Genomic DNA, 25,337 nt, shown 5'->3' with positions numbered 1-25,337 from the left:
AGTTTGAGGTAGGTGTGTTCAGGGTGATGAGCTTGCATCTCACACAGAGGTCAGTGTGCTCAGGGTGATGAGCTTGCATCTCACACGGAGGTCAGTGTGCTCAGGGTGATGAGCTTGCATCTCACACGGAGGTCAGTGTGCTCAGGGTGATGAGCTTGCATCTCACACGGAGGTCAGTGTGCTCAGGGTGATGAGCTTGTACCTCATTCTGAGGTAGGTATGCTCAGGGTGATGAGCTTGCATCTCACACTGAGGTAGGTGTGCTCAGGGTGATGAGTCTGTATCTCATTCTGAGGTGGGTGAGCATGGAACCACATGCAGCTCTCCCTTCCAACAGAGTGCATTAAGCAGCCTCAGCCTTGTCATGCCCCAGTCTCTGCAGATCCATTCTGAGTAGTTTACTGGATCTGGTCCCAGTTCCTTTCGTATTTATTTTCATAGTTAACCACCCATTTTATCTAGCATGGCAAGAGGCAGGCTGCCATGTGCTTGATAAAGTCTGTTAATTTCTGTAATTTTAAATAAAAATTAAACTGAAGAGCAATTTGCTGCTCCTTTGCCTACTGAAAGCAGGCACTGCTGCCTTTTCACAAGACAGGAAGGCCTTTCTGTTTAAATCTCAGTCTCCAAACATATAAAAGAAACCCTTTTCATCCTCAATCTTCATCTTTGCTTCACGGCAAATTAAAAACGCAGCCTCTTCAGATCTTGCATGGCAGCAGAATCACTGAGGCAAGAGGATCACTTCTCTTGTGTGCAGAATGAAAACAACCAAGAGCTGAGAGCAAAGACTATCAGGTTCACTAAAACAGCTGCAGGAGAGGACAGAATCATAGAATGGCTAAGGTTGGAAGGGACCTCAAAGCTCAGCCAGTTCCACCCCCCCACCGTAGGCAGGGACACCTCCCACTAGAACAGGTCATTCATGGCCTCATCCAACCTGGCCTTGAACACCTCCAGGGAGGGAGCAGCCACAACCTCCCTGTGCAACCTGTGCCAGTGTAACATTAAAAGTTATAAACATAGATACCACTTGTATGAATGCAATAGTAATTGGGAGGGAGTGTGGAAGTCTATTCATTGGTGCTAAGGTGGTTGGTTGCTGCTGCTGTTGCTGTTATTACCCCAATGGACCAAGAGAAAACTGCTGGTGCAGAGAGGCAGGTCTTGCGATGTCGTCAGGTGCAATGCACAAGGAAAAAGCATTTTGCAGCACTGAAAACCAGACTTGCTGTTGTGGCAAGGCTGCCAATGGGTCTACAGAAAACAGATTACACAGAATCACTAAGGCTGGAAAAGACCTCTGAGATCGAGTCCAGCCTATGACCTAGCACCAGCACATCAGCTAAACCATGGCACCAAGTGCCACATCCAAGCTTTCCTTAAACACCCCCAGTGATGGTGACTCTACCACCTCCCTGGGCAGTCCATTCCAGTGCCTAATGAGCCCTTCTGTGAGGAAGTGCTTCCTAATATCCAATCCAACCCTCCCCTGGCACAGCTTCAGGCCATCCCCTCTTGTCCTGTCACCCATTATTAGGATGTCTTTGACATTTATTTATTTATTTATTTATTTATTCTTTTCAGCTAATCTGGGCAAGGAAACCCTCTCTAGAAATTCATCTCTTCATCAGTCCCTCAGAAAACTTCAGGTATATGATAGGGAGAAAAATCACCAGCAGGTGTTGGAATCCAAGAAGAAGAAATGTAAGAGAAAAATCATGAGCTGTGTACAGAGCATTCGATGACCTTCATTCCCACAACTTCAGAATGCCTCCCACGGGGGAGGAGAGGCAGTGGGACACCTGTCCCATGGGGAAAACCAAGATGTGAAGTCTGTTAAAGACTGGGCTGTACACCACCTGGGTGATGTTAATGGGCTGCTTGTATGGTGGTATAAAATGAGTCACAGCCAGGCGATAGGGGACACTTATTGCACAGTTACACTTGTGCTGCTGACACTTGTCTCACAGGGGTCTTACACTTGCACTCAGATGGAATAGAATCATGGAATCAGACAGGGTTGGAAGGGAGCACAAGAATCATCTAGTTCCACCCCCCTTGCCATAATAAAGGGCACCTGCTTCAATCCAAAGGTGGTCATTGCATTGGTCCGATTACTGGCAGCGACAAGTGGTGAACGCGGGCAATGACAGAACGAGACAGCAACAAGCAGGGACATGTTAACATGCTGAACCCAAGGACTCTTCTGGACTACTAAGAGCAGAGGCTGCTGCATCTCTTTGCACCGAGGAGATAAGTTTGTGCTCTCTCCTGGAAGCCCTGCACACCTCTGAATGGAAAGCTCGGCACAGTCACTGATCAGGTATTCCAGCTCTGCAGAGAAGAGCAGGCAGAGGACTTCTGGCAGACCAGAGACCCAGCAAACCATACACTCAGCTTCCTAAGAGTTCCCCAAATGTGCATTTTCCTCTCTTGTTCCATTGCTTAATCAGCCTTTTGTCAAAACAGATTAAACAATTAACATAACCTTCAGACTCTGCAGTCTCCACAGAGAGCAGAAATGCCTCTTTTCTCCAAGCACTGATTAACCAGGCAGAGACTGGATCCTCCTTCCTTGCCTCAGCCCTCCACATGATATTCCCAACAGCTGTTGGGATATGAGCCATTTAGACTGATGTCTGTCAGAGTATGGTTCTTGATGGTTCCCCAGTGCTTTTGCCTGAAGAGAGAGCTCTTCCTGATAAATACTACCATCATAGAATCACAGAACTTTAGAGCTTGGAAGGGACCTCCAGAGACCATCCAGTCCAACCCCACTGCCCAGGAAGCATCACCCAAGGTAGTCTGCACAGGAATGCATCCAGATGGGGGTTGAAAGGCTCCAGAGATGGAAACGCCACAACCTCTCCAGGCAGCCTGCTCCAGGGCTCCAGCACCCTCACACCAAAGAGGTTTCTCCTCATGATGAGCTGAAACCTTCTACATTCCAGCTTGTAGTTGTTGATCCTTGAGTTACTGCTGCTGAGCACTGAAAAGAGCTTGGCCCCAGGCACTGACACCCACCCCTCAGATATTTGTACAAGTTGATCAGATCTCCTCTCAGCCTTCTCTTCTCCAGGCTAAACAGCCCCAGGGCTCTCAGTCTCTCTCCACCGGGGAGATGTTCAAGTCCCCCTGTCATCCTTGCGGCTCTCTGCTGGACTCTCTCCAACAGGTCCCTGTCTCTCTTGAACTGGGGAACCCAAAACTGGACACAATATTCCAGGTGTGGCCTCACCAGAGCAAAGCAGAGAGGGAGAAGAACCTCCTCAGCCCGGCTGGACACTTCTCTTAATGCACCCCAGGATGTCATTTGCTCTCCTGGCCACAAGGGCACATTGCTGGCTCATGCAGAACTTGCTGCCCACCAGCACTCCAAGCTCTTTCTTCATAGAGCTGCTTTCCATCAGGGCAACCTCAACCTGTACTTGTGCCTATTGTTATTCCTCTCTAGAATACATTCTTACTCCCCCTTAGCACCATCAGCCAGACATGGTTGAGCCCACCACAAAAGAGTCTCCCTCTCTGGAGATATTCATGACCCACTTGGATGTGTTCCTGTGTGAAATGGTATAGGTGATCCTGCTCTGGCAGGGGGGTTGGACTGGATGAGCTTTGAGGTCCCTTCCAGCCCCTGACATCTGTGATTCTGTGAGAAGTGTTAAGCAGTGACAAGCTCATTTGCAAGGAAAAAAGATTGTGTGTGGCCAGCCTCGTGGAAAATACACAAACCTTCATCAAGCAGTCAGGAAACTTTAATGGGAACACACCAGAAATGTGAACCCAATCATGTATTCTCTGGATGATATAATACTCCCTGAACGTTTTCAGCCAGCACTTCTCATATTCTTACAGGTAGAATTTGTGATACCTTTTCCTAAGCAAGAAGCCAGAAAGGTCAGAGCACTTATTTATGTATAAACCAGAAAATTGGGGAAGGCAGTTTGCATGACTCTGGCTGAACCAACAAACTTAAACCCCCAAAAGCAACAGAACACAGCCAAACCCTTAACCAGCCCACCAAACACAACCAAACCCTTAATCAGCCAGCCAAAACCAAACCTTAACCAGCCAAACAAAAACCTTCACCAAACCAGCAACAACCTTGACCAGCCAAACCAAACCCTTGGCCAGCCAAACCAACTAAAGCAAAAAGCTTAAGCAGCCAACCAAGCAAAAAACCCTAATCACACAAATGAAGGAAAATCCTAAAGCAACAAAAGAGAAATTGAGAGAGATAACAGCAGCAAATATATGCTTGATCCTCACGAGACAAAGTGTTGTTAAAACTCCTGTCAGCAGCTGCTTTTTCATGGGATCATAGGATTGCTTCAGGTGGAAAACACTTCTAAGATTGTCAAGTTCAACCACCAACCCAACCCCACCACAGCCATTAAATCACGTTCCCAAGTGCCATGGCCACAGGTTTCTTGAATGCCTCCAAGGGATGAGGACTCCACCACCTCCCTGGGCAGCCTGTTCCAATCCCTGACCACTCTTGCAGCAAAGAAAAAATTTCCTACTCTCCCAATTAAATCTCCCCTGGCACAGTTTCAAGCCATTTCCTCTCATTCTATCATCTGATACTAGGGAGAAGAGATCAAGTTCCACCTGGCTCCAGCCTCCTTTCAGGGAGCTGTAGAGAGTAATGAGGTCTCTCCTCAGCCTCCTCTACTCCACACTAAACACCCCCAGTTCCCTCAACTGCTCCTCACCAGCCCTGTTCTCCAGACCTTTCACCACTTTTGTTGCCCTTCCCTGGACATGCTCCAGCACCTCAAATTCCTTCTTACTGAAGGTAGTAATCAAGGTGTGGCCTCCTCAGTGCTGAGGACATGTGACAATCACTTCTCTGCTCCTGCTGGCCACACTATTGCTGATCCCAGCCAGGCTGCTGTTTCCCTTTTATCTACCTTGTAGGTAGCCTTTTAGTCACCAAAGGTTATCCTAAGAAAAGACAGTTTGAGATCAAAAGGCAAGGTGACAACTTCTGGAAGCTCTTTGTGGTTTTACATTTTGGATCTGGTGTGCTGAAAACTGGGAGTGAATAATTTTGTCCTTCCCTCTCTCTCACTAACACATGGAAGGCAGCTCCATCCATCATACCTATCCACCCTTCAAACTCCTTACATGGGAATTTTTTTCCTCTGTTTCTTTTCTTCTGCAAATTCATTTCTTTCCTCACAAGAAAGATGCATGCAATCAGCCCAACTTCAACAACAGAACAAATAGGCAGAACTTTAACACCACCCATCCTACAGAACGCTTCAACAGGCAGTGGAGCATTCAGCTTTCAGAGGTCCACTTCAGCTCCCATCATGGTAATCATGAGACTGTCATCAGCCTCTGGCCTTCTAGGGCTTTGTAGTAGGGATCTGAAGTTTCTCCCATCCTGATTAAATCATTTCCACCTCTGCCATATCCATGAAAAGAACCTTACCATCATCTGCCCCATTAAATCAGTTTATTATTTTACAGGAGACATTTACTCCTAATAGTAATACCTCATCACTGATACTATCATCTGCTTCAGGAGCAGGGCATAGCTTGTTTTTCAGACCTGAGTGCTCAGCATGGCTGGAAGGAAACTCTCTCCACATTTGTGATTTGATTGAGTTGTTCTTTATCTTCCAGGAGACTGCTGGAAATGAAATATGCAGTGTAGCTGCTCGTGCTATTAGCTTGTACTCACGTTACCCACTGGGTTATTTTTCCTTTCAGATTGAGGTTTTAATTTTTATAGACTGTGATCCAAGCATTAATGGCTTCATAAATCAACAAGAAAAGAAGTCATGAAAGAAGGCTAAGGATTGCTCAGGGGATGAAAGGAAACACAGGAATAGCTCTCCTAGCAGATGGGCTTTAAAGTGAAAGAGCAGTTGAGATTGTCCCTGTTCAGAGGACTTATAGCATAAAAGTATATTGCATGAGCCATAAACTGCTAGGGCCTGGAAGGGACCTCCAGAGATCACTGAGTCCAACCCCTCTGCAAAGCAGGGTCACCTAGGACAGGTCACAGAGGAAGACATTCAGGTGGGTTCAGAAGACATCTAGAGAGGAGGAGACTCCACAGCATCTCTGAATAGCCTGCTCCAGGTCTTCAGTATTCTCACAACAAATAAGTCCTCTCTCTCTCTCATGTCACACTGTGCCCTCAGCTGCACTCAAAAGGGCTTCCATTGACTCCAATCAGATCCAAGTGCCAAAATATTGTGGCAGAATTTAACCTCCAGCAACCTTATCAAAGAGCAGACCAAACTGTGATGTCAGATACAAACACACAGCTCCCAGAAGAGCTGCAGGTGCCTTGAATTTCTCACTTGCTTTCCAGCGCTGCCTCCCTCCACCAAGGAGCTTTTGTTGGCTTAAGCCTGAACTTCATTCACAGGCTGCTTAGCACTGCTAAGCCTTCTCTCATGTGCACACACACACACCCCCCTCAAAATCAGAGCTATATTATATAGCTTTCACAGAAACACAGATGGAAGGGACCCTTGAAGGCAACCTTGTTCAATCACAGAATCATCTGGGCTGGAAGGGACCTCCAAGGATGACCCTGCACTCAGCAGAGACATCCTCAGGTTGCCTAGAGCTCTGTCCAGCCTCACCAGGAACGGGGCCTCAACTACATCCCTGGACAACCTGTTGCAGTGTTTCATCACCCTCCTAGTAAAAAACCTATTCCTAGCATTTGATCTAAACGTGCTGTGCTCTAGTCTGAAGCCATTGCCCTCGTCCTGCCACTGCAGCCTTTGCAAACAGCCTCTCTGCAGCCTTCTTGTAGCACCTTCAGGTACTAGCAGGCTGCTATCAGTTCTCCCTGAAGCCGTTTCCTCTCCAGGCTGAACATCCCCAGCTCCCTCTACCTGCCCTAGTCACAGAGCTGCTCCCCTGCAATGAGCAGAGACATCTTTAACTGGATCAGGACTCCATCAAGCTTCACCTTGCATGTCTCCAGGAATGGGGTCTCCACCACATCTCTGGGCAACCTGTCAACTACATCACAACTGTACCACCATATTTCTAAAGCACCTGGCATGATGTCAGAGATATAGCAAGAGTGAGAAGGTCCATAATAAAAAAAAACACCCATTCCAGGTGCCAGGCAGCAGATGGAAGAGCTTAGGGTTGGTGAAATTAGCATAAAGAGAGTTTATTGCTTAAATATGCATTCTTCTTGCAATTAATTATGATTGGTTTCAGCTGCAAAATTTGGACTTTGGGAAAGAACTTTCCAGACATTTGCATTCACCCACCCAGTTTTAGCCACAGTTTGCAGTCCTAAAACAATTCTTTCACAGAAGCCACCTCCAAGCTCAACCAGCCCAACCCTCCACCCAGCACTGCAGGCTTGGCACTAAACCATGTCCCTAAGCACCAGCTCTACAAGGCTGCTTGAACACCTCCACAGATGGGGACTACAGCACTGCCCCGGGCAAGATCTCCATAAACGACCAGGATGAAGGGACAAAGTGAACTCTCAGCAAGGTGGCTAATACCAGACTGGAGGAGTGGCTGACAAACCCTCAGGTGAGACCTGGGCAGCCTGGAATGCTGGGCAGAGGGGAGCCTGCTGAGTTCAGCAAGGGCAAGTGTGGAGCTCTGCTTCTGTAGAGCAATAACCCCCTGCACCAGGAGAGGTGAGGAGTGTACCTGCTGGAATGCAGCTCTGCAGAGAAAGACCTGGGAGTGCTGGGGGATATGCACGTTACTCCAAGTCCAAGCAGGCCAATGGTCTCCTGGGGTGCATGGAGTGTGACCAGCAGGCCAAGCTTGGCACTCCTTCCCCTCTGCTTGCCCTGGAGCGTTGCCACCAGTTCTGGGCTTGCCAGCTCAAGAAAGTCGGGGAACTACTGGAGAGAGTCCAAGGAAAGCTACAAAGATGCTGAGGTGACTGCAGCATCCCTCTTCTGAGAAGAGGCTGAGAGACCTGGGGCTGTGTAGCCCGGAGAGCAGCAGACTGAGAAAGGAGATTCTCAGTGCTGATCAACAGCTAAAGGGGGGGTAGGCCAAGAGGATGGGGATAGGCTCTTCTCAGTGGTAGGACAAGGAGCAAAAGGTATAAATTAAAACCCAGGAGGTTTCACTTGAACATAAAGAAAAATCTTTTTTCGTGGGAGGGTGGGAGGGCTCTGGACTAGGCTGCCCAGAGAGAATCATGGAATCAGCCAGGTTGGAAGAGACCTCCAAGATCATCCTACTTTTCTGGAGACACATTCCTGACATATTATCTGGACAGGTTCCTGTGCCAGCCTGCTTTAGCAGCAGGCTTAGACTAAATGATCTCCAGAGGTCCCTTCCAAACCCCACAGCAGGATTGTGCTTCAAAGAGTCTCAGTAGAGGGTGGCAGCACAAGATCTTGAGTGACAGCCTTAAGAGTCACACCAGATCAGTGACAAGTCAAATTTGCATAGCTTTAGGATTCCTGTAAAGAGAATTGTTTCAGCTAACCATCAGGAGAAGTGGGTTCTAGCCAGTTAGCCTTCTCCAGGTGAATGGAGTAGTTTATGGCTTCAAAAGAATCAGGAACTTTCACAGAATCACAGAGCTTTAGAAGTTGGAAGGGACCTCCAGAGATCATCAAGTCCAACCCCCATGCCAAGGCAGGAATCACTAAGGTAGTTCACACAGAAATGCATCCAGGAAGGTCTTGAAAGTCTCCAGAGAAGGAGACTTCACAACCTCCCTGGGCAGCCTGTGCCAGGGCTCTGTCGCCCTGACTATAAAGAACTTTCTCCTTGTGTTGAGCTGAAACCTTCTGTGTTCCACTTTGTAGACCTTTCCTCATTTCCCCCAAAATGCTATGCTCATATCAGCTCCTCAACTCCTGCACACCTCCCACAACATCTGCCCTGCAGCTTTGCCATCTGCCTCAGTTACTACTGACACTGCACATGTGTCTGTGCCTCAGCTTACACCGAAGCTGCGTTTGGGAGCTGGAGAACATCAAGCATGCAGGTGGTGTGCAGCCCTTGGTACCAGCCAGCAGATATGGGAGCTAAGTACTCAAGATCACGTCAGGATTCATTTCCTGAAGGCAGACTGACGCTGCACAGCTTTATGACTGCGAGGGGATTTAAAGTGGTTAGCTTCTAAGTAACTCTATTTGCTTCAACTAGAAGCAAAATTAATTGCCCTCCTGTCAAACTTTTTTATTGCCTCCAACAGGAATTATCCACTTCAAAAGGTGGCTGAATTATTGCACTTCCAACCCACCTGTTATGCACCCAGGTAAGCCCCAGAACCTTGCAGGTCCACCCAGTGAAAGGTTCTCAACAAAGAACCAAACCCAGATATGCCAAGAAATGCTGTAGGAAGGCTCTACCCTTCAGATGGATGAGAAATTTCCTGACAGCTGTGCCTTCTATATTTTTTTATATATATATATATATATATATATATATATATATATATATTTAATGTAGTTTCTCCAAGCAGGATGTAATGAGTCAAAAACTGTAATGGATCACAGTCACAGAAGATATATTTGATCACAGAAGGCAATTTATCAGCAGGTCTAGCTGAATTATCTGCGGCCTTACAGAATGCTTGAGGTGTTGTAGGTCTGCTAAAACAAACAACTCTTGGGTCTTCTCAAGTCTAGTATTTTAGGGATGTCTTCTATTTTTACTCCTCAGTACTGAAATAAGGATCAAAACTCCAAGTGTCCAGCTCTGGCTCCTGCTCCTCTCCTCCCCCTCTACCCTGCTCTGGTGAGATCACATCTGGAATATTGTGTCCAGTTCTGGGCCACTCAGCTCAAGAAGGACCTCAAGGAACTGCTTGAGAGAGCCCAGCCCAGAGCCTCCAAGCTGCTGCAGGCAGTGGAACACCTCCTGTGAGGCAAGGCTGAGGGAGCTGGGGCTGGGAGCTGGCAGCAAAGGAACCTGAGGACTGCCCTCATTGCTGTGCTGAAGATGTTCAGGGCAGTGTTGGAAGGATGCAGCCAGGCTCCGCTCAGGGGTGGCCAAGGGCAGCACAAGGGGCACTGGGAGCAAGCTGGAGCAGAGGAGGAGCCATGGGAACAGGAGGGGAAACTTTCAGTGTGAGGGTGCTGGAGCGCTGGTGCAGGCTGCCCAGAGAGGTCAGAGAGGTTGTGAAGTCTCCTTCTCTGCCGACTTTCCAAACCCACCTGGATGTGCTCCTGTGTGACCTGCCCTGGGTGATCCTGCTCTGTCAGGGGGTTGGACTGGATGAGCTATGAAAGTCCCTTCCAACCCCTAACATTCTGCAATTCTGTTCAGATGAGACTTGCTCAAGAGATGAACATTTCCATACATACAGGGATGTATCAGGACTTACTTGAATCCACTCAACACTCCCAATATTTAGATTCAGAAATCCATTCTTTAAAGCAGAATGAATTACAGAAACATTCAGGTGGGAAAAGGTCCACAGGATCACCAAGTCCAACCAAGAACCTTGTTCTAAAAGGTTCACCCTAAACCAAACACCACATCCAAACAACTTTTAAACATATGCAGGGTTGTTGACTCCACCACCTCCCTGGGCAGCACATTCCAGTGCCTGACCACTCTTGCTGGGAAAAGATGTTTCCTAATATCCAGTCACAGCTTAAGGCCATTCCCTCTTGTTCTATTGCTAATTACCTGTGAGAAGAGACCAGCATCAACCTCTCCACAGCCTCCTTTCAGGTAGCTGTAGACAGCCATGAGGTGTCCTCCTTGGTTTCACACTAACCAGACCAAACTCCTTCACTCTCTCCTCACAAGATTTACTCTCCAGGCCCTTCACAGCTTCCTTGCCCTCTGCTCTGGCTCCAGCACCTCCACATCTCTCTTGTGTTGAGGTGCCCAAAATTGAATGCAACACTCTAGGAGTGGCCTCACCAGAGCAGAGTCCAAGGGGACAATCCCCTCCCTGCTGCTGCTGGACACAGCATTTCTGATCCCAGCCAGGATGCCTTTGGCTTTCTTGGCCACCTGGGCACACTGCTGGCTCATGTTCACCTGCTTGTGTGTTACAACCCCCAGGTGCCTTTCTGCAGGCAGGGTTCAAGAGAGATGTTGAGGTGCTGGAAGGTGTCCACAGGAAGGCGACAAAGCTGTTGAGGGGCCTGGAGCACAGCCCTGTGAGGAGAAGCTGAGGGAGCTGGGGGTGTGCAGCCTGCAGAAGAGGAGGCTCAGGGCAGACCTCATTGCTCTCTGCAGCTACCTGAAGGGAGGTTGTAGCCAGGTGGGGGTTGGCCTCTTCTCCCAGGCAACCAGCAAGAGAACAAGGGGACACAGTCTCAAGCTGTGGCAGGGGAAGGTCTAGGCTGGATGCTAGGAGGAAGTTGTTGCCAGAGAGAGTGATTGGCATTGGAATGGGCTGCCCAGGGAGGTGGTGGAGTCCCCATCCCTGGAGGTGTTCAAGAAAAGCCTGGATGGAGCACTTAGTGCCATGGCCTAGTTGACCAGATAGGTCTGGGTGCTAGGTTGGCCTGGATGAGCTTGGAGGTCTCTTGCAACCTGGTTGATTCTATGAATGCTGTGGGTTGGAAGGCACCTCCAAAACTCATCCAGTCCAACCCCTCTGCACTCAGCAGGGACATTCTGCACTAAATCAGATTGCCCAGAGCCCTGTTGAGCCTCACCTTGAAGATATCCAGGGGGAATAAGAAGGTGTGCACCAGAAATTCAGTCATTTCATGGCAATCCGTAGCAAAAGGCATTGATTACTTTAGAGATGCAAGCTCTAATTGCTGAGTACATAGACATTTTCAGCAAAAGCAGCTAATTCAAACAGAAATGAAGTTTAGGGTGGGAGGAGGACAAACTGCTCTGGGCGGCCAGCTCACCTCTGTGAGAAAAAACATATATCATGGGCTTGACTGAGGAACTGTATGGTGGAGCTAGAAAAAGCAGAGCTAAACTCACATTTGCAAATTGCCTAACAGTGTTTTCTGGCATTAACTGGAATCAGAGGCAAAGTTACTGGAACACAGGAAATTAGCTGAACTGAAAAAGCACACAACAACAAACCAACACTGCTGACCTCAGGCTCGATCCAGAACCAAATGTTATGGTCTCAGAAACATCTGGAAAGAACTCAATGCTGGATTTAACGTTCCTAGGGGCTGTGGGTGGTGGTGTTTTTTCTGCTCCTGCACAATCCTGAGCACTCTAAAGAGGGAGAGCAAGGCAGTATTTCAGCTTTATGTCTCTTCTTTTCTCTCATCCTTTGCTGTCTGGGTAAAAATCAGGACCATTGGTGGGCAGAGAGAAAGGATGAAAAGAAAAACTGTTATTGTTCAGACCCAGGCTCAGGAGAAACCACACCACCAGGCACAGTTAGTGGGGATTTGGGTCAGGGGGAGAATTGACTATGCTGCTCTAATTTATCCTGACTAGTCAGTTCTGAATAACCCAAGCTTTATGCCTTGTGGCTTGGGAGATTGGAGTTGCCTCAGCTTAAAAAAGCCAAGATTCAGGTTTCTGTGTCTGTGTTTCTCCACCTGGTACACTGATGCTCCAGCTAAGGCCTGGGGCAAACCAGCCAATCTGAAACCAGGCGCTGCAGGCAATGAGAAGTGTGGGTGCAAATGCGAGCTGGAGCCCTCATTTAACCCAACAATGCAGGCTGCACTGAGCTGGTCTAGAGTTTCTTAAGCCAAGAGCACAGTATCACAGGATGTCAGGGGTTGGAAGGGACTCAAAGAGATCACAGAGTCCAACCCCTCTGCCAGAGCAGGACCATACAGTATAGCTCGGGTCACAGAGGAACACATCCAGACAGGCCTTGTAAAGCCATAAAATACAGAGCTACACACACAAATTCTGGAGTCACTTCTGCTTCTCAAGTGAGGCAACAGCTGCAGTTGACCGTGAGTTATCCCCTCCAGGAGAGCAATGGGGCACTGCTGGGGGCTGCCCAGCTCTCGGTCACTTACTACAAGAGGGATGCTGAGGTGCTGGAGCCTGCCCATGGCAGGGCAGCAAGGCTGGAGAAGGGCCTGGAGCAGCTGGGCTGGGAGGAGAGGCTGAGGGAGCAGTGGGTGTTGAGGCTGGAGAAGAGGAGACTATTGGCAGAGCTGAATGCTCTCTGCAGCTGCCTGCAGGGAGGTTGCAATGAGGAGGGGGCAGCCTCTGCTCCTTGGTGGCAAGAGACAGGAGCAGAGAAGATGGTTCCAAGCTGCACCAGCGGAGGTTCAGGCTGGATGTTAGGAAGCCTTTCTGTCCTGGAAGGGTTCTCAAGCACTGGAATGGTCTGCCCAGGGCAGTGCTGCAGTCCCCATCTCTGGAGGTGTTCAAGCAGCCTATAGCACTGATGCTTAGGGACGTGGTTTAGTGTTGAGCTTGCAGAGCTGCATGGAGGGTTGGGCTGGATGAGCTTAGAGGGCTCTTCCATTCAGATCTTTTCTGCTGAGGAAGGCTGGAGATGAGGCTATGAGTAGACCATAAGCTCAACCAAAACTGTAAAGCTCTTCACTTGTGCCCTGTAAATAACCATCTCCAGGCTATGACCAGCATTAGGAATCCCACAGCAGCTTTCTAAAGCAAGCACTCACAAATAGTCCTAAGGACTACTGGAAAACTTGGAGAAGTCTCAGGTCCAAGACTTCCAGTGTAGACATTACTCCTAGGAATCCCTCACTGCTCAAGACTTGTCTCCCTGGTCCAAGATAATTCTAAAATGATTTTAACTGTAAAACCACAAGTAGTGGTTAGAGAGATGCTGTCTGAGAGCAAAACCAGAGCTGGGATCTGTCACAGAGAGGAAGAGCTGCAGGCAGGGCAGCAGTTCCTCTCCAGGGATTTCTATGATACTACAGAGACAAAACTACTCAGTCTGTAGCTACCCATGTTGGGGCTGAACTATTTGTAGAAACAGTTCTCCACCTGTGATTTTTCCTTTCTCTGAGATAAAGTTGAGAGAGAAAGCCTGTCTTCCTGCTCCCAAGTCCCCTCTTTTGTTGGGGTTGTAAATCTTCCCTGCTTCTCCAAGCTGTGGCCATAAAGCATGCCAGTGTGGGGCTTGCAGAGCTCATTTGTGAGAAATGTGCCTGCAAAGGCATCAGATCACCCTCTTCTTGTGACAGGGACAATCTGTGCTGTCCAGACAACTGTGCACTCAACAGGCAAGCGACAAGACCCACTCAAATGACAGCAACCTACAAATCCTGCTCCATTAAAGCGCCAAGCAATGCTGTTTTTCATCACAAGGCTATTTCCTGCTTCCAGATAGCTCATAAATATTCATGTTTAACTTTTCCAGACTTCAACTTGATCATACTTTGCTCATTTCCTTCACCTGGGTGCATCAACTGGTTGGGTGCTCATATCTCATGGGCAAACTCGTTTCACAGACAGCAATCTGAGAGGCAAAGCAGTAATTTTCTTTCTAGCTCTCATGATTTTGTGGTTGGAGGCCTGTAACTAGTGGAGTCCTACAGGGGTCAGTACTGGGACTAGTTCTGTTCAATATAATCATCACTGACCTGGAGGAGAGTAAGTTTACTAATGGCACCAAGCTGGATGGAGCAGCTGCCACACCAGAAGGCTGCGCTGCCATTCAGCCAGACTTGGGCAGGCTGAGAATGAAATTCAACCAGGGCAAGGGTGGAGTCTTGCACCTAGGAAAGAGCAACTCTAGGGATCGATGTAGGTCAGGGACTGACCTGCTGGAGAGCAGTGAAGAAGAAAAGGCCCTGGGGGTCCTAGTGGATGGGAGGTTGACCATGAGCCAGCTCTGGTGGCCAAGAGGGCTAAGGGCATCCTGGGGTGTATTAGAAGGGCTGTAGGTAGCAGGTTGAGAGAGGTTTTCCTCCTCCTACTCTGCCCTAATGAGGCCACATCTGGAATATTGTGTCCAGTTCTGGGCCCTCCAGTTCAAGAAGGGCATAGAACTGCTTGAGTCTAGTGCAGAGCCACAAAGATGCTGAAGGGAATGGAACATCTCTGTTATGAGGAGAGCCTGAGGGAGCTGGGGCTGTGCTGCTGGGAGAGGAGAAGCCTGAGGGGTGACCCCATTCATGTTTATAAAGGTGCTTATAAATATGATCACACATTGGAATAAATTAATGTAGTGCTTTAAAACCCTTCTGAAGGCACTTTTGTCTGCCTGGCCCCATCTGGATGCGTGTTTAACATAATTATTAAATAGAATTTATATGTGCTGAAGTATGAAGCTGTGACAATCTTCAAAAGAGAATGGAAAGAATGAACCACGTTCAGTAATAGCACAGATCAGTCTTGCAGACTGATAAAAGATGTTCCAGCCACTGTAGGCTGCCATTAATAACAGTGACAAAAGACTTCTTGCACTCCACCTCACTCATCTGCCTGCTGCAGCTGCTGGTTAGTCTTTGGGAGATATAACTTCTTCCACTTCAATTGAAAAATGGAAAGGCTGACATTTAAGGCTTCCAAGTTTAAGATATTGCTTTCTTTACCTGGATTAAAGATGCTGAGGGGATTGGAATATCTACCTTATGAGAAAAGGCTGAGAGAGTTGGGGATGTTTAGCCTGGGGAAGGGCAGCCTGAAGGGGGGAATCTCATCAAAGATGATCATTAACTAAAGAGCAAGTGTCAGGAGGATGGATACAGGCTCTTCTTAATGGTGTCCAGGGACAGGACACAGGGCAATGAGCACACATTGGAACAGAGGAGGTCTCACTTGAACATAAGGAAAATGTTCTTTCTTGTGAGAGTGTCAGAGCCTTGGAGCAGGCTGCCCAGACTGGTTGTGGAGTCCTCATCTCTTGAGACATTCAACACCTGCCTGCACATGTTCCTGTGTGACCTACTCCAAGTGATCCTGCTCTAGCAGGGAGGTTGGACTGGATGATGATTTGCTCTGGCTGATCCTGCTCCAGCAGAGAGGCTGGACAAGATGATCTCTGAAGTCCCCTTCCAACCATTCTGAGATTCTGTGGTTAATGAAGTACATCACTGGCCACAGGCCTCCAGCTGAACTCTGCACCTCTGATCGCAACTCTCTGACCTCTCTTGTTGAGCCAACCCACCTCATGGTCCAATTATCTAACCCACTGCTCTCGAGTTTACACATGAGGGTGTTACAGGAGGTTGTATCAATGCGAGTGTTCACCTTTGTGTCTCAGTAGCAATACACAAACCTTGTTTTCCCCTTTAGAAGAACATTCTCAGTATTAGCAAACGTCTTCCCTTTCTGGAAGTTTCTACATTGAAGCAAATAATCACTGAATTAATCAAGTTAGAAAAGACCTTCAAGATCATTGACTCTAACCTATCACCTAACACATTCTAATCAACTAAACTGTGGCACTAACTGCCTTATGCAGGCTCCTCCTAAACATCTCCAGGGATGGTGACTCCACCACCTCCCTGGGCAGCCCATTCCAATGCCAATCACTCTTGCTGTGAACAACTTCTTCCTAACATCCAGCCTGAACCTGCCCTGGCACAGCTTCAGGCTGTGTCCTCTTGTTCCGTCCCTGGGTGCCTGGCAGAAGAGACCAACCCCACCTGGCTACAGCCTCCCTTCAGGTAGTTGTAGACAGCAGTGAGGTCTGCCCTGAGCCTCCTCTTCTGCAGGCTGCACACCCCCAGCTCCCTCAGCCTCCCCTCAGAGAGCTGTGCTCCAGGCTCCTCACCAGCTTTGCTGCCCTTCTCTGGACATGTTCAAGCACCTCAACATCTTTCTTAAACTGGAGAGCCCAGAACTGGACACAGCACTCAAGCTGTGGCCTGACCAGGGGCAGAATGACCTTTCTGGTCCTGCTGGCCACACTACTCCTGATACAGACCAGGATGCCACTGCCTCTGTCTGCCACCTGGACACACTGCTGGCTCATGTTCAGCTGTCAGCCAGTACCCCCAGGTCCCTCTCTGCCTGACTGCTCTCCAGCCACTCTGGCTACGACAACCCCATGCAGTGTTACGGGCTGGGGACAAAGTGTAGAACCTGGCCCTTGGCCTTGTGCCTAAGGCACAGATTGTGTCCATCTGTCCAGCCTGTTCAGATCCCTCTGCACAGCCTTCCTGCCCTCTAACACATCCACACTTGCTCCCAGCTTGGTGTCATCTGCAAACTCCCTGGTGGAGGACTCAATCCCCTCATCCAGATCATCAATGAAGATATCAAACAGGACTGTGCCCAGCACTGATCCCTGGGGCACGCCACTGGTGACAGCTGCCAACTGGATGCGGTACCATTCACCAGCACTCTCTGGGCCTGGCCCTCCAGCCAGTTCCTAACCCAGCACAGAGTGCCCCTCTCCAAGCCATGGGCTGCCAGTTTGGCCAGGAAAGGAAGTGATCCCGTTCCTCCACTACCTGTCAGAGAACAGAGTGCAACACCTTCCCCCAAAACACCCCTCCCTGGACTCACTCCTTAGTCCAGGCATGTGCACTCTTGTTTTAAAAGGGCACCTACTCCACTGCTTCCTTGGTTGTTTTGCCACAACACAACTCAGTAAATCAAACCCAATTCACACCTTCCATTTCAGAAATAACTTTGCTGGAACTTTCTGTATGGTAGGCCAGCAATTTATAGATAGATACATATTTTTCCTCCCCTAGGGTCCTCTGTAAGTGTCTGCAAAACCATTTTGCAGGTGATAAGCAACAGGCAGTGTCTGCTTTACTGAATTTCTCCTTCAGTGCATTTGGAACTCTTCAGGAAGAGAGTGAAGACCTTTGTCTGAAATGATCTCTTCAGGCAGCCCACCAGGAGCAAAAGGCAAAGCCCCAGATCAACTTGGCAGCTGAAGTACTGATCCTGGGGACTGTGTTTGGCCACCCCAAACTCAATTAAGCAGCCACCTACAGTTTTCAGGATACAATTGAGTTACAGGTGAGAAGGAGCAGGCTCTAACCTTTTTGATGCCTCTTAAATAATTCATTCAAGTATGTCCAGGATAGCTCTGTAAATGCATCCAATCCACTGAGGTCAGTGTTCTGCTGGAAGAAATTGATAGAGTTTCTCTGTTTCCTAAATGTAATATATTCCCTCTAACTAAGCCAGCATCTTAGAATGGTAGAATCCTTCGGGTTGGAAAGGACCTCTAAGACCACCAAGCCCAACTATCATCATCAAGTCCAACAATTTTAACATGCATAGCTCTCTGATGTCAAAATGAAGGGAACTGTACCTTCCTGGAATAGAATAACACCTCACTGGAGATGTTCAAGGCTGGGCAGGACCTTGAGGCAATCTGGTCTAGTGGAAGGTGTCTCCACCCATACAAGGGGGAAGAAGTAGACGATCTTTAAGGTCCTTTTCAACCCAGATCTGTGATTGTAAGGAATTTCCTTTACTACTTAATATGACAAGGAGAAGAAAGCATAAAATGTTTGTTTAGGATAACTGTCCTTAAACAAAGTGCAATCTGTTCACCTAGAGCACAGCCCTGTGAGGAGAGACTGAAGGAGCTGGGGGTGTGCAGCCTGGAGTAGAGGAGGCTCAGGGCAAACCTCATTGCTGTCTACAACTATCTGAAGGGAGGTTGTAGCCAGGTGGGGTTGATCTCTTCTGCCAGGCACCCAGGGACAGAACAAGAGGACACAGCCTCAAGCTGTGCCAGGGCAGGTTCAGGATGGATGTTAGGAAGAAACTGTTCACAGCAAGAGTGATTGGCACTGGAATGGGCTGCCCAGGGAGGTGGTGGAGTCACCATCCCTGGAGATGTTTAAAAGGAGACTGGATGAGGCACTTGGTGCCATGGTTTAGTTAATTGGAAGGTGTCAGGTGATAGGTTGGACTCAATCTCGAAGGTCTTTTCCAACCTGGTTAATTCTGTGAGTGGGGTTTTCTCAGCTTAAATAGCTCAGCTTATTCCTTGCTTGGCCAGCTCCACCCTCTCAGGCTCTGTTGTACCATTAAGCAAAGCATTTCCTTGCTTATTCCACAGAAACCAATTTGACAGCAAAAGCAGCTCGTGGGATTTGCTAAGGATGCCCAGAAAAATCACATTTTCCTCTCAGCTCTCTTTAAACAAAACCAATTTTTCACCTAAAAGATTTTTGCTAAACCTTCCTAGTGAAATTCACCTGGTGACTGTAGAAAATGCAAATCTTTCTGTAACAGAAATGTCACTTTTCCCTGTAGAATTCTGGCAAAGCTTTTCATAATCAACCAGGTTGGAAGAGACCTCCAGATCATTCAGTCCAACCTAGCACCCAGCCCCAGCCAATCAACTAGACCATGGCACTAAGTGCTCCATCTGGTCTTTGCTTGAACACCTCCAGGGATGGTGACTCCACCACCTGCCTGGGCAGCCCATTCCAATGCCAATCACTTTCTCTGTGGAGAGCTCAGTGTCTCTGAAAACACACCTATAAAAATACTGCTGCACAGCCTCAACTTCAATTTCATACTCTCATCCTTCTGGCCCTGAACACTTCCAGGGAGAAAGTATCCACAACCTCTTTGGGCAACCTGTGCCAGTGTCTCACCACCCTCACTGGAGAGGACTTCTTCCTGACATCCAGTTTAAATCTCCCCTCTGTCAGTTCAAACCCATTACTCCTTATCCTGTCATTACAAGACCTTGTCAAGAGTCACTCCCCAGCCTTCCTATAGCCCCCTTCAGATACTGGAAGGCCACTCCAAGGTCTCCTGGAAGCCTTCTCCTCTCCAGGCTGCAGATCCCCAACTCTCTCAGCCTGTCCTCACAGAAGAGCTGCTGAAGCCCTCTGAGCATATTTGTGCCCTCCTCTGGACTAGCTCCAACAGTTCCATGTCCTTCTTGTGTTGGAGGCTCCAGAACTGCACATAGTACTCCAGTTGTGGTCTCAGGAGAGCAGAGTAAAGGGGCAGAATCCCCTCCCTTGCCCTGCTGGCTGCACTGCTCTTGCTGCAGCCCAGCACAGGGTTGCTGTCTGGGCTGTACTCACACTGCAGGCTCATGTTGAGCTTTGCATCAACCAAGCTGAATGGATGTGAAAAATGTGAGCTGTGCCTCAGCTGTGCTGTGTTTGGCATCCTTGTCCTGACCACACGTCCTGCCTCTTGATTATACACCACTCTCACACAGTCTCTTGTGTCCTTCAGACCACATGCCTTTGTGGCATGAAGTCCAGACACTGTCCTAAGAAATGCCAGCCTGCACATCAGTCTGTACATGTCAGCACTCCCTGTGCCTCTTGCCATATACCTCTCGTCTTGTCCTCCCTGGTAACACAGAGGAAGGACAGGAGGAGAACAGATCAAAACCAGAAGCCATACTCTGAGTTGCTGTCCCAGTCTGGCATGCTTGTGTGTACAGGTGGTCCAAGCTCTAGGCTAGGACAAGGCATTGCCTTCAAACCATCTGCAAGGAAAATGAGAATTGGAGCCATAATCCTACTAATGTTTGTTTTAAATAATGGACTGAAAGAGGGCACAGAATTAAACAAAGATGAGTTTGGATGAAAAACAAATGTGATTTCTATCCCCTTTCTCACTGTGCTCATTCATTTTGTTTCATTGGAAAATGTGTTCCAAATCTAGATACGAATCAGAATGGTAAGGCTTGGAAAAGAACTCTAGAGAGCATCAAGTCCAACCTCCCTGCCAGAAAAAGATCACCTAGGGCAGCCTGGTCCAGTACTCCATCAACTTCATGTTAAGGTGGAACTTTTCGTGCTCCAGTTTTCACCCATTGCCCCTTGTGCTGTCAGAGGACACCATTGAAAAGGGCCTGGCCTCTTCTTGACAGTTACCCTTCACACATTTATAAACAAGAATAGCATCCCCTCTCAGCCTTGTCCTCTCCAGGCTAAACAGCCCCAGTTCTCTCAGCCTTTCTTCAGACATGTTCTGGTCCCTTAATCATCCCTGCAGCCTCCATCAGACTCCCTCTAGTATAGCCCTGCTCCTCCTAAACGGAGATAAAATGTAAGCAGGGATAGCCATAAGGAGATAAATTGCCTTTTTCCCTGTCCTTCTGATAGGAAAGGTAGGAAGAGCACTGTGCAACCATCATGCTGAAAGATACTTCTTCCACTAAAGATTCTGCTGAGTCATCCATTAACACCTAGCAGGTAGGCAAATGAGAAGTGCCCATTGAAAAGATATTGCTGTGTCATCCATTAACACCTAGCAGGTAGGCAAATGAGAAGTGCCTATTGAAAAGATATTGCTGTGTCATCCATTAACACCTAGCAGGTAGGCAAATGAGAAGTGCCCATTGAAAAGATATTGCTGAGTCATCCATTAACACCTAGCAGGTAGGCAAATGAGAAGTGCCCATTGAAAAGATATTGCCGAGTCATCCATTAACACCTAGCAGGTAGGCAAATGAGAAATGCCCATTGAAAAGATATTGCTGAGTCATCCATTAACACTTAGCAGGTAGGCAAATGGGAAATGCCCATTCAAGTTCACTCCTGATCATTTAAAATCAGAGCTCAAGTTTCAAGGCAGACTGAATCCTTGAAGAAAGCTGTTCACCATGCCCAAGTGGATGAGAGGAAACACAGCTGAGAGGATGTCTTTGTTTGAAGAGGCAGCAGGGGGAAGTCAGAGAGGTCTAAAATTACTTTCAAGGGAATTGAGGAGAACCCTCACACACAGAACTGGATAGAAACAGAGAATATATTGAAGGATTAAGCAGAAGGTGCTACTAATAACTGCAAACTACAATGCAAAGAGGTGCAGAAGCATGTGAAATACACACAGAATCCCATCAAGCCCAAACACTCCCCAAACCTCCCTCCAAACAGACCAAAACCCCAGAACCCCTTTCCTTTATCACAAGCCCAGGAGTCCCATGGAAAAGACAAGGATTGATGGGAACAAGTTTCTGCTGGGGAGATTCCCATGAGACTCCAGAAGAAAATGTTTCTCCATGAGAGCAGTCAGACATGGGAATCATCCCAAGGGAAATGGTGGAGTCCTCTACACTAAGCAGGTGTAAGACTCAGCTTGCAGAGTGCTGGGCCAGCTCATTTCAATTCCACTACCACCTAGAAAGCTTAGAGCAAATGGTCCTCAAGGTCCCTTCCAAGCTGTCATTCTGTGATTCTGCCTGTGAATATAAAGGTCTGATAGACCAGAGGTTGATAATGAATGGAAGGAAGCATCATGACTCTTCTTGTAACAAATGAGGTCTTCATGCTGATGTGGTGCTTCAATTGGGTAAAAATCATTGTTATTAACCAGAAAGAAAAAAAAATCATTTTGATGGTCATAACTGATATTTCCTAAGACAAACTATTTTAATCAAACAAAACATGTCTGTGTGTGCCTGCACAAGGTTAGGGATAGACAATGCTGTCATTTAATATACAACAGGTTTCACGTGGTGGTGGTGGTAAGCCACTGGAATACTGCACACCACATTTGTTGGGTCAGGAATATTATTAGCTACTATTAAATAATATATTTAATAGATTCTTAAATAGTATCTTTAATGAACCATATTGATGGCTCTATACTTAAGCCAATTTGAAATGAAAATGATGTTAAAAACAACCTCCAGAGCTCTTCTACCCGAAAACAGCACAAGGCCTTGGCCCCAAAGCACATCTAAATCCAAAACCTTTCAAGGAAATCAAAGAAGATCAAGATGAAGATTGGATTATGCCAAAAAGACTACCTACATGTAATTGAGGAAATACAGGTGGGAAAAACAAGCAATGGAGCTTAATAACAGCAGACTGCTCCTCCTGTCTCCCGTGCCGTGCCCAGCTGTCATCGCTTCATGCTGCAGTAAGCTCATGAAAAGTTCTATCAGTCTACAAGTACTATAAACCAACTAATTATATCCACTTTTCACACTGTCTGTGGAATGAGAAACTAACAGCATTTAATAGAATCATGGCCTGGATCGGAAGTGACTTCCAAAGATTATCCAGTCCAACCCCCTCTGCAGCCAGCAGGGACAGCCTCAACTAGATCAGGTTACCCAGAGCCCTGTCCATCCTCACCTTGAATACCTCCAGGGATGTGGCCACAACCACCAACCTAGGTCCAGTATTCCACCACCCTCACAGTGCAGAACTTGTCCCTAACATTCAATCTAAATCTCCTCATCTCTACTCTGAGGCCATTGCCATTGTACTGTCCCTGCAGGCCTTTGTAAACAGTCTGTCTGCAGCTTCTTCTAGTCCCCTTCAGGTACTGGAAGATCATTATTAGGGCTCCCCAGAGCCTTCCCTTCTCCATGCTGAACAGAATCACTGAAGCTAAAAGTGGAACAGCATCACCAAACATTATAAATCTGCTATTTCCCCCCGATTTACTTTCTTCTCTTTTCCCCAGATGTTTAATTCATATATCACAGGATAGTGCTGTGGCAGGTAGGACTACTTACTAGTCCATACATTAAGAAGTCTGATTAGCTATTATTTATAGTGCAATGTTTTCTGTATGCCTTGGAAGAGTGTGATTCAATACCAGCTTTAGAAAGAGCAGGGGGAAAAAAAGAAGGTAAGGCAATAATCAGGATCAAACCCAGGAGCTGACAGCTACAGCTCTTGTCTAGCAACATCCTATTCCATTCCTAATCTCTAGAGACAACTTACAAAGGAAGAGGCATTCAAAATACTCCAAAAGAGTCCTCAAAAGAGAGGGGGGTGTGGCATAAAATAGATTAGAGGCTGACAAGAGTGAGGAGCAGAGGCTTTCTCTGAAGTAAAAAAACATGTGAGACTTTTTGTTGCAAGACCAACACACAGTAGCTTTTTTAAGGGATAAAGACTCCATCAGAAGTGTTTGCTGGAAGTGAGTGTGAAAATTCTGCCTTTCCAGAAGCCACAGTTACAGAAGGGGATGAAGTGTCTCCTCCATGCATCGTCTGACACAACCCCCCCCCACCAGCTTTCAGCCACCTCGGAGCAAACGGCACTGCTGTTCCTGCAGCTGCACCACTCACATAGCCTGCAGGAAGCCAAGTTTCTGTGGGAGCCTTAGAGAGAGAGAGCTCAGTGGGAGAGTATCTTTACAAGCCCATTTTTTATCCAAAGTCAAAGACTAATCTATACTATCTCCCTGATTTTGGGTATTGCCATCGAGCTGGAGTGACTTCCAAAGCCCGAACTCAGGTGTAAGTTCCAAAGCCTGCTGAGCTGGACTACAGAATAGAATCACTGAGTGGTGTAGGTTGGATGGGACCTCAAAACTCATCCAGTTCCAACCCCCCAACAAAATCTATGGGAAGTAATACACTGACAAGATTAGGAGAAGAGCAGTACTCACGCAGCAGTAGCTCTTGATATTTCTTCAGGCTGGCACAGCAATTCAGCAGAAAAACGTGGTCTGTAACTCAGTTCCCCTCCCTGGTCCGGAGAGAGGTCAAACCTGCTGACCGAGAGAGAAGAGAGGGGGGAGTTAACTTGGGACTGAAACAGAAAACAAAGCTCATGGCTTAGTTTCAGAGTCCATACACAGGCAGAGCTAGGGAAGGGGACCAAATGCCTCATCCAGTCTCCTTTTAAACACCTCCAGGAGTGGAGGCTCCACCATCCTCCCCAGGCAGCCCATTCCAATGCCAATCACTCTCACAGTGAACAATTTCTTCCTAACATGCAGCCTGAACCTGCCCTGGCACAGCTTGAGGCTGTGTCCTCTTGTTCTGTTACTGCTTGCTTGGAAGAAGAGACCAACCCCACCTGCTACAACCTCCCTTCAGGGAACTGTAGAGAGCAATGAGGTCTCCAATGAGCCTACTCTCTCCAGGCTGGACAACCCCAAAAAGAATGGCTTGAAATTGTGTCAGGGGAGATTTAGGTTGGATCTCAGTTTATGTGCTGCAAGAGTAGCCAGGGAAAGGAACAGGCTGCTCAGGGAGATGAGGTGGTGGAGTCCCCATCCCTGGAGGTGTTCAAGAAGTGTGTGGCCATGATTAAATGGTCATGCTGGAGTTAGGTTGATGGTTGAACCTGATGATGTTTTAATTCTTTTCCAATCAAAACAACTCCCTGATTCTTTAAATATAGGCACAAATATACAGGGGGAAAAAAAAAGGCTGGAATTGAGTGAATCCTTGCTTCTTCCCCACAAACAAGCTCATGGCAAGTCATAACATGGAAGCCTAGGAAGGAACAAAGCACAGCCAGAGCAGTCAGCAGCATAAGAGATGTCCCCCAAGTGACCACACAAAACATACTATCTGTAAAAAGGGGAAGCAAATTATTCCTCTAAGATGTCAGTGTGTAAATCAAGCCTGTCTGGGGGAAGATGAATTTGTGCATTCATTTTTGGCAGGTTTTCAACACCAAGTTTGTGCACAGGCTTAGAAACAGATATTCCCTCTTTGAACACCTTCTTCCATGCCACCCACACTCCAAAGGGAACCAGACCTCAATGAGGAGACAATATCGATGGGATAGCAACTCTGAAAACTCTGGAACTGGCCTATTTCCAAATCATGTCACTGCAGTCAGGTGCAGAATCACTGCAGCTAGAAACAACCCTCAAGATCA

The 25,337-nt window shown here is 47.6% G+C and overlaps 1 long non-coding RNA gene across 1 annotated transcript; it reads right to left on the bottom strand.

Moving 5' to 3' along the window:
• Positions 1-206: 206 nt before the first annotated feature.
• LOC135185816 (uncharacterized) lies at positions 207-24,207 on the bottom strand. Its single transcript, XR_010306631.1, has 2 exons — positions 24,112-24,207; positions 207-812 (listed from the first exon to the last, which is right to left on the bottom strand). It is a non-coding gene; the product is annotated as an uncharacterized LOC135185816 (long non-coding RNA).
• Positions 24,208-25,337: the final 1,130 nt, after the last annotated feature.

This window comes from Pogoniulus pusillus, chromosome 23 (assembly GCF_015220805.1).
Source record: "Pogoniulus pusillus isolate bPogPus1 chromosome 23, bPogPus1.pri, whole genome shotgun sequence".
In the NCBI taxonomy this organism is placed as follows: domain Eukaryota; kingdom Metazoa; phylum Chordata; class Aves; order Piciformes; family Lybiidae; genus Pogoniulus; species Pogoniulus pusillus.
This window is presented reverse-complemented; position numbering and strand designations above follow the sequence as displayed.